This window comes from Lagopus muta, chromosome 1, assembly GCF_023343835.1.
Source record: "Lagopus muta isolate bLagMut1 chromosome 1, bLagMut1 primary, whole genome shotgun sequence".
Classification (NCBI taxonomy): Eukaryota; Metazoa; Chordata; class Aves; order Galliformes; family Phasianidae; genus Lagopus; species Lagopus muta.
Genome location: NC_064433.1, coordinates 125,423,255 through 125,438,301, shown reverse-complemented (window position 1 = coordinate 125,438,301; position 15,047 = coordinate 125,423,255). Strand labels below are relative to the sequence as shown.

At 36.9% G+C, this 15,047-nt stretch overlaps 1 protein-coding gene across 2 annotated transcripts in view; it reads left to right on the top strand.

Moving 5' to 3' along the window:
• STS (steroid sulfatase) overlaps window positions 1-1,878 on the top strand; it is a 122,404-nt gene extending 120,526 nt beyond the window's left edge. For both annotated transcript variants that reach the window (XM_048928534.1, XM_048928541.1), the window contains one exon: window positions 1,815-1,878. The gene's annotated coding sequence lies outside the window, so the exon portion shown is untranslated. The remainder of the gene's footprint in view (window positions 1-1,814) is intronic.
• The last annotated feature ends 13,169 nt before the right edge of the window (window positions 1,879-15,047 follow it).

The window sequence follows — 15,047 nt, the reverse complement described above, 5'->3', positions numbered from 1 at the left end:
TACTAATGCACTTACTCCTTTCATGCACAAGCATGTACATCATTAAGTTTCCTTTATAAGCCTTCAGAATATCCTTTGGAAAAAAAAAAAAAAAAAAAAAAGGAAAAAATATAACTTGAATCTTTAAAACTCCATTAAAATTATTGTTATGATCTCTACCCTATTAACCTTTATGATCTCATTTTCCACTGTTGCTGTTAAATTGCTTCCTTTAAGTTGCCAGAACAGGTAACATTGGCAATATGTTCTTTGTTTTACCTGTAGTATCCATGGGTAAAAATGATTCTAACAAGTCTTCGACAGTAATTATGATCACCTAAGAAAATACTACACTCATCCTTCTGTAAGATGCAGGAGTGGTAAAGTGCATATCACTGTCATACAGAATGAAACGCTCTTTGGAATGTCATAAAAACGATGACAAAAATAAATATACATATCATATACTAGGAATCTAGGAGCATAAATGGATTTTTATTGTAAGCAGTTTTTCTTCAAAGGAAAAGAATTTAAAATGTATCAGAAAATGATTTCTTCATGAAAGATTTGAGATGCAGGAGGTATTTGAAAGCTTTGCAATGTCATGTGGTTAAGAGAAAGTCATGATTACTACTTATAGAGTAAGCATTTAAAATTATTTTGAAAATGTTTACCACACTAGTTTAAATTCAAACTGTGATATGTGGCCATGGTGGCAAGCGTTTCTCAGCAAGCATCAAGTTTTCAAAGAACTATCTATAGTGAAGTTCATACGAATGTGGGCAGTTTATGACTAAGGCACAAGGGAGTCAAGCTGACTTGGTGAATTTTGTTTTCACTATGAAACCTTTTGTTGTATAATTACAGGGGAGAAGAGAATTCAATCAGTCTTGTTGGATTTGTTTTTAATTTCAAATTAAACTTGTTGTTTGTTTCCTTTTTTTTCTTGGACTATTCTTCTACCTTTTTCTTACTTTTCTCCTCTTATCCCTCTTTTTTTCTTTTTTTTCTTTTTTTTTTTTTTTTTTGAGAGAGAGAGAGAGAGAGAGAGAGAGAGAGAGAGAAGGAGTGAGAAAAAATTATTTCCCTTTTTGACATAAATATGAGTATGTTCTAATGAAAGTATTTTTTCCCCCACTTCTTCCACTAATAAAAATGCAACAACAATTTTTCTGGTTAGTAACTCACTGTTGCCTTTCCTCTGTTTTTTGAGAGAAGCTGTTATGTTTTATGTCCTGAAGGCATTAATGTAAGTAAAGAGGAAAGAGTTATGCCAGATGCCTACAATCAGGAGTATAAATCGATATATCAGTTTATAAGTAAAAGGAGATCATTTTTCAGATACTAAAGTACTCCCAGCTATCGGTGACTTAACTCTGAGAGCTAGATACCATATGTTTTGCTATCAGATAATACATTTTGTTGTAATGCAATATTGCTTAAAAAGACATTTCTTATACAGTTTAGGTTTTTATTCTCCAAGAAATACAAAGCTTTATCTCTGTTCTAGTATAACAGGCATTTTGGTTGTTTTTATTAGTGCTCATGAGTGCTACCTGCCCTCTACACCTTACTTTTAGAATCATACTGTGAATCCTACGCTCCTTTAAGGTCTTTCAAGAGTACATTAATTTAGTGTTCAAGATGCATTATCGTTTCTTTTAAACTTTCAGTAAGGCACTCTATCTCTGTAACACAGTTAGGTCCAATTCAGTTCAGTGTTAGATAACAGATTCTTGAAAAAGATTACAGAAACAGAGCAAAACCATAGAGCTAAGAAATTAATCTCTATCATATGAAATATTTTTACCACATATGTATCTTTGAATTTATAGATGGGGTCAGTGGCCTCTCACATAAAAGATACAAGATAGCAAGCAGCCATATACTTCTTCCTGGAGGATTCATCAGATACAATACTGATTACTGATGACAAGAAAGAAGGGAATGTGGGATGAGGTTTTTTTTTCCTTTGTAGGAAGCCATAATCTTTTGTTTAGAATACTGAAACAGATCAATTTCCTAATTGAATTGTAACTATTCTGCATTATTATGATATATAATAAACTTCTAAAATCCAATTTTTATCAGTCTGTGTGATTTCTTAGCATGCATTTCCTTCTCATTTTCATTTTTTGGCTGTTAACATTACTTAAAACAGTTTATTATATGTAATCTACTGCTCACGTCAATACTGATATATTTAGCATTAGTCTTCCACATTGTGTTGCAAGAAGTCATTTGCCATCAGTCAAGACATCATGACATATCATTTATACTTTTCCAGTAATTCAGATGTGATGAACAGATTATTTTTCTTATAAAGCTGTAGTAGATACTCTGGAACTGTCACCCCCAGTGCAAGGGTTTCCCAAAATGAGAGATCCTTTTTCAACCCATAAATATATATTTAAAACAACAACCAAAAACAAAAACAAAAACAAAAAAACACCACCAACAATAAATATCTCTAGGTTTAGCATTTTCATATGAGGTGTTTTGCTGTCCTCCTGCCATTCCAATACCAGAACTTGCAGCTCCAGGGATTTCCAACTCGACTTCCTTCTCAAATTTTTGTCCTTATATGTATCCTCCCTCATCAGTTCCAAGTGAGAACACGCGTGAAAGTCCCATTTGAAGAAGAAAAGAAGAATGGGCTTTAAAAGTGCTGGCATTTTTTATGTTTTGTCTATCAAATGCTTTTAAAAAGTATCAGTTTATGCTTCTCTCTTGCCTGTTTCTATCTGTGAACTTCTCATTGGAATAGATCTTTCATTGGTTATGTATTGCCTACAGACTTGAGGGAAACCAAAATTCTCTCTGGCTTGCCATAAAAGTTCTGGAGATTGGAGTTCTCTCAGCACAAAGAACAAATCAACAGAATAAAGCCAAATGGCACTGTTTCTTGGAATCCTATCCCAAGAGTTGGTAAATCTTGTCTTGTTATACCAAACAGACCTAGTATACCTTCTAAGCCATATTTGTGTTGTCTTACAGAATTTTGGTCTTATGTTTAAAGTAAGACTGACCAAGTTACCCAAAGAATGAAAGAAATCAGAAAATAAGGGCACAGAAGGTAGGAATTAAAATAGGCAGGAGAATTCTTCCAAAATCATAAGGACTTTAAAGTGCCAGCTGTTTTTCATCAAAGCAACAGAATAAATTCAGATAGCAAGAGAGGCAATTCCAGGCTTGTTCCTAAACTGGAGACCCACATAAAATCTAGAAGCTGTACTTAACAGCTCTTTCTTCAGAAGGACACTGTAGAATGAGATTTCTGAGAAAGAGAATTTTAATTACTAATTATTTCTTAGTTCAGTGAGATACACATTACCCATTTGCAAGAGAGTGACTGCATTGTGAGGAAAGCACAGTCATAATTGCACTGGTGGTAATCTTAACTTGTGGGGAAAGTGAAAATGAATTTTCTGATAAACGATACCAGAGAGAGAATAATAATTTCCTACATGTCTAGGGGGAGACTGCTACCTTTAAAAGCAAATTAAAATGTAAATTTTATCTCAATGGGAGCAATCTGAAAGAGCTGGAGCTGTTCAGCCTGGAGAAGAGAAGGCTCCGAGGTGACCTGATAGTGGCCTTTCAATATCTAAAGGGGAGCTACAGGAAAGACCAGGATAGACCCTTTAGCAGAGTCTGTGGTAATAGAGCAAGGGGAAATGGCTTCAAGCTCAGAAAGGCTGGATTTAGTTGGATATAAAGAAAAAGTCTTTTACTGTGAGGATGATAAGGCATTGGAACAGTTTTCACATAGATATGATTGATGCCCTGTTGCTGGAGACTTTCAAGTCAAGGCTGGATAAGGCCCTGGGCAACCTGATCTAGCTGTGGATGTGGTCCCCATTCATTGCAGGGGAGCTGGACTAGGTGACCTTTAAAGGTCCCTTCCAACTCTAAGGATTCTGTGATTCTAGTGTACCTGCATAACAAACTGAGGATGAAACAAGAAAGGGGATTTGAAAATACAGAATACTAAGACATCTTGTTTCAAATAAATGGATGCATGAAACTTGAGCATTCCATTGCATGATTTGTCTTTGCAATTGCGCAAAGTAAATAAAAATAACTAGGGATTTGTGTGCCCAAGTTATGCTAGTTTGCATATAAAAACTGAGCAAGTTGAGAAGTGTTTAAAAATATATATTCTTGAATGGTAGACTAGAAATGGATGAGAGATTACAGATGGGAGTGTATGCTGAAACAAACTGTCTGGATATGCTAGTGCTTTCAATATTTTTGTCCTGAACATTAGGAGATGCCTGTGATAATTTTTAAAATGTTCATTAAATCTTTCATTTTTAATTAATCAATATTAATATTAGTCTGCATTATTATGCTATTTTGACTATGACAATGCAATAGTAAATACAATATAATCCTTACAAGACCAAAAAAAATTGTGTTCCAGAATCTTCTAGCCTTTTGAAAACAGATATAGTCAAAGTTTTTTTCTTTGTAGCATTCAAAGAAAGTTAAAATGGAGTTGCTTTATTTGATGCAAATAATTAATACAAAACTATTTATCCTGGATCTACTTCATTAATTTAGTGTTATTTTTTATGTAACACATGCTTACCTTCAGAATAGGTAGTTAGAAGAGAATTCATTTCTATAATCTGTTTTTATTTTGGTAGCTTTATAGAATACAATCAGTTATACAGCTCAAGAAAGAATCGCTGTACCAAGGCAACTATATATCACTGGTTTTTCCTATTTGGCATTTCATTCTGTTTAAATAAGCTGGAGTGATTAAGGCATTAAAAAGTTAGTTAATTTCAAATTAATCTTTATTTCATCAGTTACTGCCCATGGAACTTTAGCATCTGAACACCTATGTAGATTAGACACTCAACATATTTAATATCTGTGCTCAGCCACACAGCTTAGCACCTGTAAAATGATCATGGAATAAACTTGATCAACTAACTGCAAAGGAGTAATAATTTTCCTCTGGAAGCTGCCTAAGTTAATTAAGCAGAAAACTTCATTAGGTTATAAAGAAACTTTTTTTTCATTGTATATGATTTAATGATACTACCTGCAGATATGCATAAATTCCTACACATATATGCCCACAGTTATTATTCTTAGATATATATCTTGTGTGGCCTGTCATGTTTGGCATATCACTATAATTGATGCAATTGTCTTAACTGGATACTTTACAAATGTTGTCATGGCAAGTACAAATGTAAACCAATTCTCATTTTACAGTTTCATGATTCATGTTATCCATTCTCACTAATTTTTCTCAGTATAATATTCATTTAGTGTATATATTCATTTGTCCGAAAGTTCAGTTTGCTTTAATAGCTATCAGCTGAAATGATGCATCTCCTTTACTCTAGGACCTTTGGTTCCTGGGTTAGAACAAACAATTCAAGCTGATTGTAGTTCCAGTATTCTTTGGGAAAATAGTGAAATTGCAGTCAGGTACCTCTGAACTGCATATAAATTCTTTCTCTTCTCTGAGATACCAATACTGCAAAATTTTCTTTACCACTAAATAAAATCTCGTTTTTTGTTGTTTTTTTGTTTGTTTGTTTGTTTGTTTTGTTTTGTTTTGTTTTGTTTCTTACACATGTAACTATAATAGTTTAATTCTTGATAGGAAATAACTGTAGTTCATTTTTCTCTGTTTTGCCGTGGCCTGATCTCTATAACTGTTTGTACCTACATTTATCATAATGGTTCTTTTGTATATGTTGCAATTTATGTAACAAACTGATGTATAAAACTTTCACACTTCAAGTTCCATACATTGTCAATTTATACCTATTCATGAGCATTTCTTATCCCAGGATTGATTTATATATTTCACTTTATGATTTGAAGATGTTTATTCCAAATTTTCCCTTCAGATTTCTCTTTTACTTTTCATTGGTCATGCACTTGGAAGAACTACAGCACACAGTGAATAACGACAGCTGCAATGGCAACAGCAGCAGCAACAGTGATGTGATTTTACTAGCCATGCCTATAATAATATATAAGATTGACACAGATGTGCTACTTACAAAGTGCCAGCTGTTGGCACTTATTTTCCTATTGACTATAAGCAAACAACAACAAAAATCCTACAACAACAAATTATTTCTCTGACACAACACTTACTTCACAGACATTTCAACAAACATAAGGAGATATTTTGTTACTGAATATATTTTATCCTGGGATTCTTTCAATTTGTATTCATTTTAAAATTTACTCTGTTAATTAGAAAAGGTTATAAGATTAATAAGCAGTCGTTGTTAATGTATGCAATGGACGGTAAGCTTCAGTTGATGATGTTCTTATTTTTACAAAGAGGCATTAGAGATTAGTTCATACAAATCATAGTGAGCAATATATCCTATCTTTCAAAACTGTTCTTTATCTCTATGTTGTCTTATAATCTCTGAATCATTTCTAAAATCCCTGACAGAAAAAGCCAACAAAATTCTAGCAAAACCTACCCTACCAACATAAAATGATATAATGCAATTTCAAACAGTCATATAGAAGAATTGATTTTCAAGAAATCCATTGTAGCTGTAAGAAGAGAGAGCTTTGAAACACAGAATACTTCAGCATTTGGAAAGATGCTTTGTTAAGAAAATGTACATGACATCTGCAGGCAGTCTATTTTTCTGTTCTCTAGGATGTTAGGCTGAACCTTGACATGTGCTCCAAACCCAGCCTGCAGCATTTCTGAGATTCATCATTGTGATCTGGAAGGGCAAGGTCCACTCTGCAGCTGTGCAAGATCACTGTGCTCAAATTCTGACTGATGGGAAAGGCAGTCAGACTGTGTTCTCTTCTTTGTTCTCACCCAGAGCAGAGGTTTGCTGCACTGAGGTGTCATGATGGCCTCTAGATCTGCGGCTAGTGAAGAACTTCCTGATTTGGACAGATTTCCTGACTAGATCAGATATGGTAAGAGGTTACTAAAATCAAGCACTTCTTTATGAGGGAAGGTGAAGCATCCATTAAAATCTATATCCTGAATTATTTTTATACTGAAAATAGTCATATTGTCACTAGTCATATTGAACTAATCATCTTCCCTCTGCACTGAACTTCTTTCTGACCTTTCTCCTACAAAAGCTTGGAGGAAAATACTCCAAGGATAGGTTAAGTACCTATAGGCTATTAACATGCAGTCAGCATCCAAGGGCACTGTTATGTACACAGCTGCTCTCCCAGTATCTTACTCATCATCTCATGTCCCTTTTGCAATGGTCAGAAGGAACAGGTCAGAATTAGGTATGCCTGGAATTTTCTCACATCTAATTCATTGTTCAGTCACATTAGGTCATCCAGAGATATTCTTAGGCTACCAATCTTGGAAACCAATTAGAACTTTTCCAGATCTTTATAAACAGAGCTAGGGTAATTCCCTGGATCTTCCTTTCTACCCTTCTTTAAAATGTGTGTGGTGTTTCCTTTTTTCCCATCACCAGGGACTTTGCCTGACAGATGTGACTTTTTCAAATATGATGGAGAGTGGCTTGGCACCACATCAGCCATTTCCTTCAGCGAACTGCACGTCATCAGGCCCCATAGACTTGCATGCATTTATTATCATCAGGTGATCTTGAACTTGCTCTTTGTTTATAGTGGAAGACATTTTACTCCCCCAGCTCCCACCTAGAGGTTCAGGGATGTAAGAGGTGATGGAAGACTGACTGCCAGTGAAGACTGAGGCAAAGAGCTTGCTGAGTACCTCAGTCTTCTCCATGTCTGTTGAAACCATTTCTTCATTCTCTTTTATTAGAGGGCATGCTCTCCTTGGCCTTTCTCTTCTGACCAATGTACCTCCAGAATCTCGTTATGTTTCACATCACTCACCAAGTTCAGTTCCATCTGTGCCTTAGCTTTCCTAATCCCACTTCTGCACATTCAGACAGCATCCTTGTATTCTTCCCAGGACATACATACCTGATTCCACTGCCTGGGAATTTCCCTCAGCAGGTCCTTTTTCAGCCATGCCTATTTTCTGCCTCCTCTGCTTGATTTCTTATGCTGGGGGATGGAGAGTTCTTTTGCTCTCAGACAGGCATCCTTAAATAGTTGCCAACTCTGTTCAATTCCTTTGTCACTAAGGACAGTATCCCAGGGGATCTCATTAAATAAGTCCTTAAACAGACAAAAATTCATTCTTCTGAAATTTACGTCACTGACTTCAGTGTTTGACAGGCCCATATTTCTCAAGATCATGACTTCAATTGAGGCATGGTTTCTACAGCTCAGACCACATCGAATGTTAACCTCTTTAATGATTTCCTCTTTGTTGGTGAGCACTAGATCCAGTAACGCTTCATCTCTTGTTGGTTTGTCCAATACCTGGACTAGGAAATTATTCACAATGGAAGCCAGGAGTCTCCTGAACTATTTCCAGCTCACCGTGAAGCTTTCCCAGCAGGCAAGTGATTGAATTCACCCACCAGGATGGAAGGGTGCTTGAGCAACACTTCTTGTAGCTGAAGAAAGAAGGCCTTGTTAACAGGCTTCCCTTGATCCACTTGTGGTATTAGACCCCAACCACCAGATGTCCTTTATTGGTCTACTCCCTAAATGTAATGCACAATATCTCAATCAGTGATGGCTGTCTCTCAGAGGCAGCTCTTTGCAACCTATCCACCTCTTATCATAGAGGGCTAACTTTCCCACTCTTCCTGCCCTGCCTGTTTCTTATGAAATGCTTTCAGTCCTCAACTGTTGTATTCCAGCTGTGTAATTTATCCCTCCATGTTTCTGTACTAGCAATTAGGTCATAGCTTTCTAACTGTACTGCAGTTTGCAGCTCCTCCAGCTTAGTTCCATGCTGTATGTACTGGTGTAGAAGCACTTCAGGTGGGCTATCAGATTCTCAAAGAAGCCCTTCCAAATTCCTCTGGGACGAATCTGAGGTTTTCCCTTGCTGTTTCCTAAAGTGACAGTGCTCCCTGTCTCCTCTGTCACTCAGTAATACACCCCCTTCTGCTATCAAATTCAGATTAAAGCTCTGATGATGAGCCCAGAGAGTTTGGTGCTCAATATATTCTTGCTCCTCCTGGCCAGTTGCATGTTGATGTCAACATGCTTAATTTCTCAAAGATGAGAGTCCAAGATTATAATATCCAAAACCCTGAGCGTGACAGCATCCAAGCAACCATTCATTCAGCTGGTCCATTCTCCTTCAGCCCAGGTCCCAGCTCCAGGCAGAAGAACCGAGGAGAACATTACCAGCACACATATCCACATGCCAGTATTTAACTATAGGTCTCATAGATAACAAGGCGTATCCCAAGACTTGGGTGAGATGTTTCAGAAAATAAAGAACATACAGATATGTCTACATACATGTGTCTTCATCACAGCTTTGGTACGTTTTTTACCCTTGAGAAAAGTGTCAAAAGAGCACCACGAGGACTTTTAGTACTTCAAAATTCAAGGTTAAAATTATAAAAACTACCAAATATTAGTTGAAGAAAATATACAAAATACACAACTTTTTTATTTCAAAACCTTATTTGAAGGAAAAGCCTGCAAGAATCTTAAGAAAATATCCATATGATACAATTATTTTCTATATTAATTAGATTCACGTATGTTCCTTTAAAAGTTTTGATATAGTGGATTTAAATGAGTTAGGGAAATTAAAATTACTGACAACAAAGTCAAAGAAATATTTAGGTAGTAAATGATGTTTGTGTACAATATATTATATATTTCATAACAATAAAAACACAAACTATTGAAGATGAGTGAAAGATTCCATCTAAGGCAATTTAAAGATTACATGGAGCAACAGTTAAATTAAACTTAGAAGCAACTGACCAACAGGTTTGTTCAGTCCTTTAGTAAGTTATTGTCTTTTTTCACCGATAATACAAAATTTTATTAATTCTTTTTTTTTTCAGTGTGAACTCTTGTGGTGTAATATAATCTCAGAAATGTCTGCATGTTTTCGCAAGTTCATTCAATAGTCCACATCTACATATATGATTCTTTTAAAGAAAGCACTTCACATCTCTTGAAGAAGTGAAAATTGTTTTGCGTTCTGATCCCATAAATGTACTCAAATTTAATTTATAAAAATAGCCTATGTTAAGAATATGTTTTTATTCTTTATTGTACTGTAGCATCGTGCTGCTTTATATAAATACAGATTATAAAAGAGTAATATTAAAAATTAAATATTAATAAATGATGTACTTTTGAAATCCAGGCCTCTAAATGCTGTACATATTTCACCCTAACTGATAACCTTCAGTAACTTTTGCAATAAATCTGATTAGCTGCTACACATTTTTATTTATGATTAAAGTCTATCTTCATTAAAATGTGTTGACACAAAATGGCAGATAATAGAATAAAGTTTTGAAGTATCCAAAATCATTATAATATGTTTTATACCTCTGCAGCTTTATACCAGTAGGAATATTTAATGAACAAGGACAGTTGGTTTTTTAATTGTAGCCTAAAATTCCAGATTTCACTAGGAGCTTGTAAAAATGATCAGTTAGAAGAGGTTTTATGCAGTGTTTAGGGGTTTATTTGTACATTTGAATACAATGGTCATTTCAATAAAACATTTCAGTTTTGTATTCCAGCACATCTTAAATCAGCTAACTAAAATATTAGCCTCTAAACTAACATTTGAGACACATGAGATTATTAAATCAATCTTTCATAGTCATGAGTGATAATCAAATTACGCTCCTAACATTGATTAATTATTATTTTCAGGATGTACATTTATTAAGCTAGTGCAGGGGCACCTAGGCTGGTAAAGGGCCTGGAACACACATCTTATAAGGAGCAGCTGAGGGAACTGTGATTCTCCAGTCCAGAGAAAAGCAGGCTCAGGGGAGACCTTATTGCTCTCTATGGCTACCTGGAAGGAAGTTGTGGTGAGGGAGAGTTGACCTCTTCTCACAGGTAAGTAGAGATGATGTAAGCAGAGAATGAGAGATAATGCCCTTAAATTGTGCCCAGAGAGGTTCAAGTTGGATATTAGGAAAAATGTCTTCTAAGAAAGAGAGGTGATGCATTGGAACAGGTTGCCCAGGGAGGTGGTAGATTCACTGTTCCTGAAAGCATTCAAGAAGTGTGTAAATGTGGCACTGAGGGACATGGTTAGTAGTCATAGTGCTAGTTGAAATTTGGACTAGGTGCTCTTAGTTGTCTTTTTCAGCTTTAATGGTTCTGTGACTTCCTCTTGTTTGCTGCTGCATTGCCTTGTCTACAGCAACTGTATTCTCACCTCCTTCTTTCTGCCCATGGCTAAACTGGCAAGGGAGCTGCAAATCTTCTACAGATAAACATAAACATAATTTTGGGAAAAAAATGAACTGTCTATTTATTAAGCACAAAATGGAGAGTGGAGAGGGGAGGGGAGGGAAGAGGAAGGGAAAGAGGAAGGGGAAGGAGAAGAAGAAGGGGAAAGAAGGAATGGAATGGGATGGAATGGGAAAGTCGTGGTTTCAGAGAATGTTTTTTCTGCTTTTCAGACAGGCCTGAAAAGGAGGTTTGCTGAGACTACTGGTCCTAGCTAAGAGCAGTGGCATTGGGGAGCCTCTGACAGGTGCTAAATGATACTGGCAGGTTTGGCCAGTTTATGGTTAGAATTGTGACAGTTGATACAGTTAGAATGCTGACACAGAAAACAGTGCCAGTTTTAGAAGATGGCTCTAGGGGTATTAGGGAAGCTTCTGGCTTGCTAGAAATTTATGAATATTTCCTAAGGATGGAGTCCAGTGGGTAACATTTTTTTGGTGCATCATGTATTATGTGGATAGCCCTATTTCAGTCTTTCTGTATTCAGAGTTTTATTTTTGTTCCCAATACCCTGCCTGTAAATATGCATAAAATTTGTAAGTTATTTTATTTCTGAGTATTCCATATTGCCTCATGAATGCTCTAAAGCAAGTTAGAACAGGTCTATATAGTCAGTACCTATCTGGCATTTTCTAGATGTTTTCCACTCTCTTACACTGGGTACAAGATAAACCTAATACTGTCCAATTTACTTCTTCTCTATATCTAAAACATTTTTGTTTCCAAAACTATGTTTGGAAAATAAAACATTCGCACCATTCAACTCTCATGCAGATTTTAGGAGTAGCTCAGAGAATCACAGAATCACAGAATGAATATCTACTTGCTTTTCAGCTATAAGCAGTGTCAGTATCTGCTCGGGTGAATGTTTTGTTTTTTTTTACAATGATAGATCCACTTAATTGTCTTTCACAAATAAGCTATGAAGAAAAACATTATCAGGTGTCATTTTTTTTCCAGATGTTGATGGTCAGTATCACCACAAGACAGAGGATTCAACTCTCCTCACAGATTTTGTCAAATATCAGCAAGCACACAACAGCTTACTGAATAGTCATGCTTGAAAATAAGCACCTTTTAAAAAGCTGCAGTGGATAGAAGTAGCCAGTGTGATCCCCCTTTCTGAAGACTGCATACGTGTAGTGTAATCTGAAGAAATCACCTTTTTCTCTGACTTAACTTTTCTCTCTTTTTTCTCTCTTCTTAAGGCAGTCTTGACAGGAAAAAGAAAAAAGAAAAAAAAAGCAGGACTATGTCACTCCTTCCTCCATCATCAATTTTTTGATAGCTGCAGAAAAGATCCTTAGCTATTCAGACCCCTAATAAATGCTTATATACAGGGAACAGAAAGAGGAATGGAGTGTAGACCAGTTTCCCAGCCTGTTAAAGAATCCCAGACACGATGCGAGAAATGGAATTAAAGGGGGGGGACAGAATTACTGGATTCCTGCTGAGAAGTATAATATTGATTCTGAGGTTTGGAGGGAGAATTAACTCTTGGGCAAATAATGTACAGAATGTTCATATGAGTAGCTAGAAGACTTTTATCTCTATTTTGCTCATGTACACAGATATCAAGCTTTTCATTTTCAGTACAAATTATTTATATTTCGTATTCCTGTTTCTTTTGTATTTGCCCCAGCAGACATTTAAGATTATGAAACATGGGAATTTCTCTGATTTTCTTTTTGGATGATCTCACTGGATCTTAATGTCTCATATCTTTATATGATTAAAGAGGAGTTCTGATCGAACAGAATTAATCTCTGGGAATAGTATAAAAACAAGAGCATTACCTGTGTTTATGCAGCATACAAGTTTACGTGTATAAAATGTTTCTGCCAGAAACATTTAAGATAATCATTTGCTCTTTTCCCTTTAATTTTATAAAAAGTTTGCATGCAAACACACTGTAAGCTTGCAAGCAGAAGCTGGCAAAGAGGGTTTGACTTGGGCCAGCATGAGGCAGTATAGTCCAGCAAGCATACTTCATAGGTATCCGTAAATGTCAAGACTGTTAACTATTTTGCTGTTCCTCAAGGCATGTCAGGAAAGAGAGAGTTTTGTTCTCTGAAGAAGTACTCAATCAACTGTAAGTGACAGCTTCTTTTCGTGTTGTGAATTTAAGGGTTCAGGAAGTGTGCTTTATTTATTTATTTTTCTGCAGTGCAGAAGTCCAGCAGAGCACTGCAAGATGTCTGGCAGGATAGGATTTTGTTGCAAAGGAGACAAGTTACAAACATCCTTGCTTATCCTGTTTTTCACTTGAGATCACATACAGACATGTGCTACCCCTCAGCTAGCAGGACTGCAGAGTTGTTAATCTGTGGTAGCCCACAGCCAGTTCGGATTCTCCATTCAACCCTTGTAGTTGTGACCTAGCTGACCTCTCAGTGGACGCCCTGCCAATTAGGAAGTTTAATGAGCTAATCTAATTTAAATCTCCCTTCTTCAGGTAAAACTATTCCCCTTTGTCCTGTCATTATCAAACTGTGTAAAAAGCTGATGTCTCTTCTGCTTATAAGCACCCCTCACATTCTTTAACTACACAATGAGGTCTCTTCTGAGCATTTTCTTCTCTGGGCTGAACAATCAGCTTCCTTAACCTTTTCTCATAGGAAAGGTGCTCCAGCCCTCTGACCATCTTCATGGCCCTCCTCTGGACCCTCTCTAACAGCTCCACATCCTTTTTGTGCTGGAGGACTCAGACCTGAATGCAGTACTCCAGATGGTGTCTTACAAGGGCAAAGAATAGGGGGACAATCACATTCCTTGCTGTGACTGTGCTATGCTGTTCAGGGCACCCCTCTTTTTGTGCAATCCTGGATACAGTTGGCCTTCTGGGCTGTAAACACACATTTCTCTCGATGGAACCCAGATATGGTTGGCCTTCTGAGCTGGAAATTCACATTGTCAACTCATGTTTCACCAACCAACACCCCCAAAATTTTCTCCATAAGACTGCTTTCAAGCCATTCTCTGCCCAGCATGTATTTGCACTTGGGATTGCCCCAACCCAGGTGCAGGACCTTGCACTTGGCTTTATTGAACCTCATGAGGCTGGCACAGGCCCACCTCTCAAGCCTGTCCAGATCCTTCTGGATAGCATCCCTTCTGTCTAATATGTCAACTGCACCACTCAGGTTGGTGACGTCTGCAAACTAGCTGAGGGTGCATCTGATCCCTCTGTCCATGTCACCTACAAAGATGTTAAATAACACCGCTTCCATTACAAATCCCTAAGGACTTCCACTTGTCATTGGTCTCCACCTGGACATTGAGCCATTGGCCACAACTCTCTGAGTGTGACTGTCCAGCCAATTCCTCGTCCAGCAAGGGGTCCATCCATCAAATCTATTTTACTTCCATTTGTTGACCAGGATGGCTTGCAGGACAGTGTCAAATGCTTTGCACAAGTCCAGGTAGATTAGGTCAATTGTTATTCCTTTATCCACTGATACTGTAACTTCATCATAAATGGTCAACAATTTGTCAGACATGACTTGCCCTTGGTGAAGCCATGAATCATCTCATCTTTATTTTGCTTGTGCATTAGTGGGGCCTCCAACTCCTTCTCCACAGAGTTGCTCTCTATGACTTGCTAAGTACAACACCTTGCACTTGGCCTTATTCAACTTCACTAGGATAATGTGGGCTCACTTTCTGAACCTGCCCAGCTCCCTTTGGATGTCATCCCTTCCTTCTGTTGTATCAGCTGTATGACTCAGCTTAGAGTCAACTGAAAT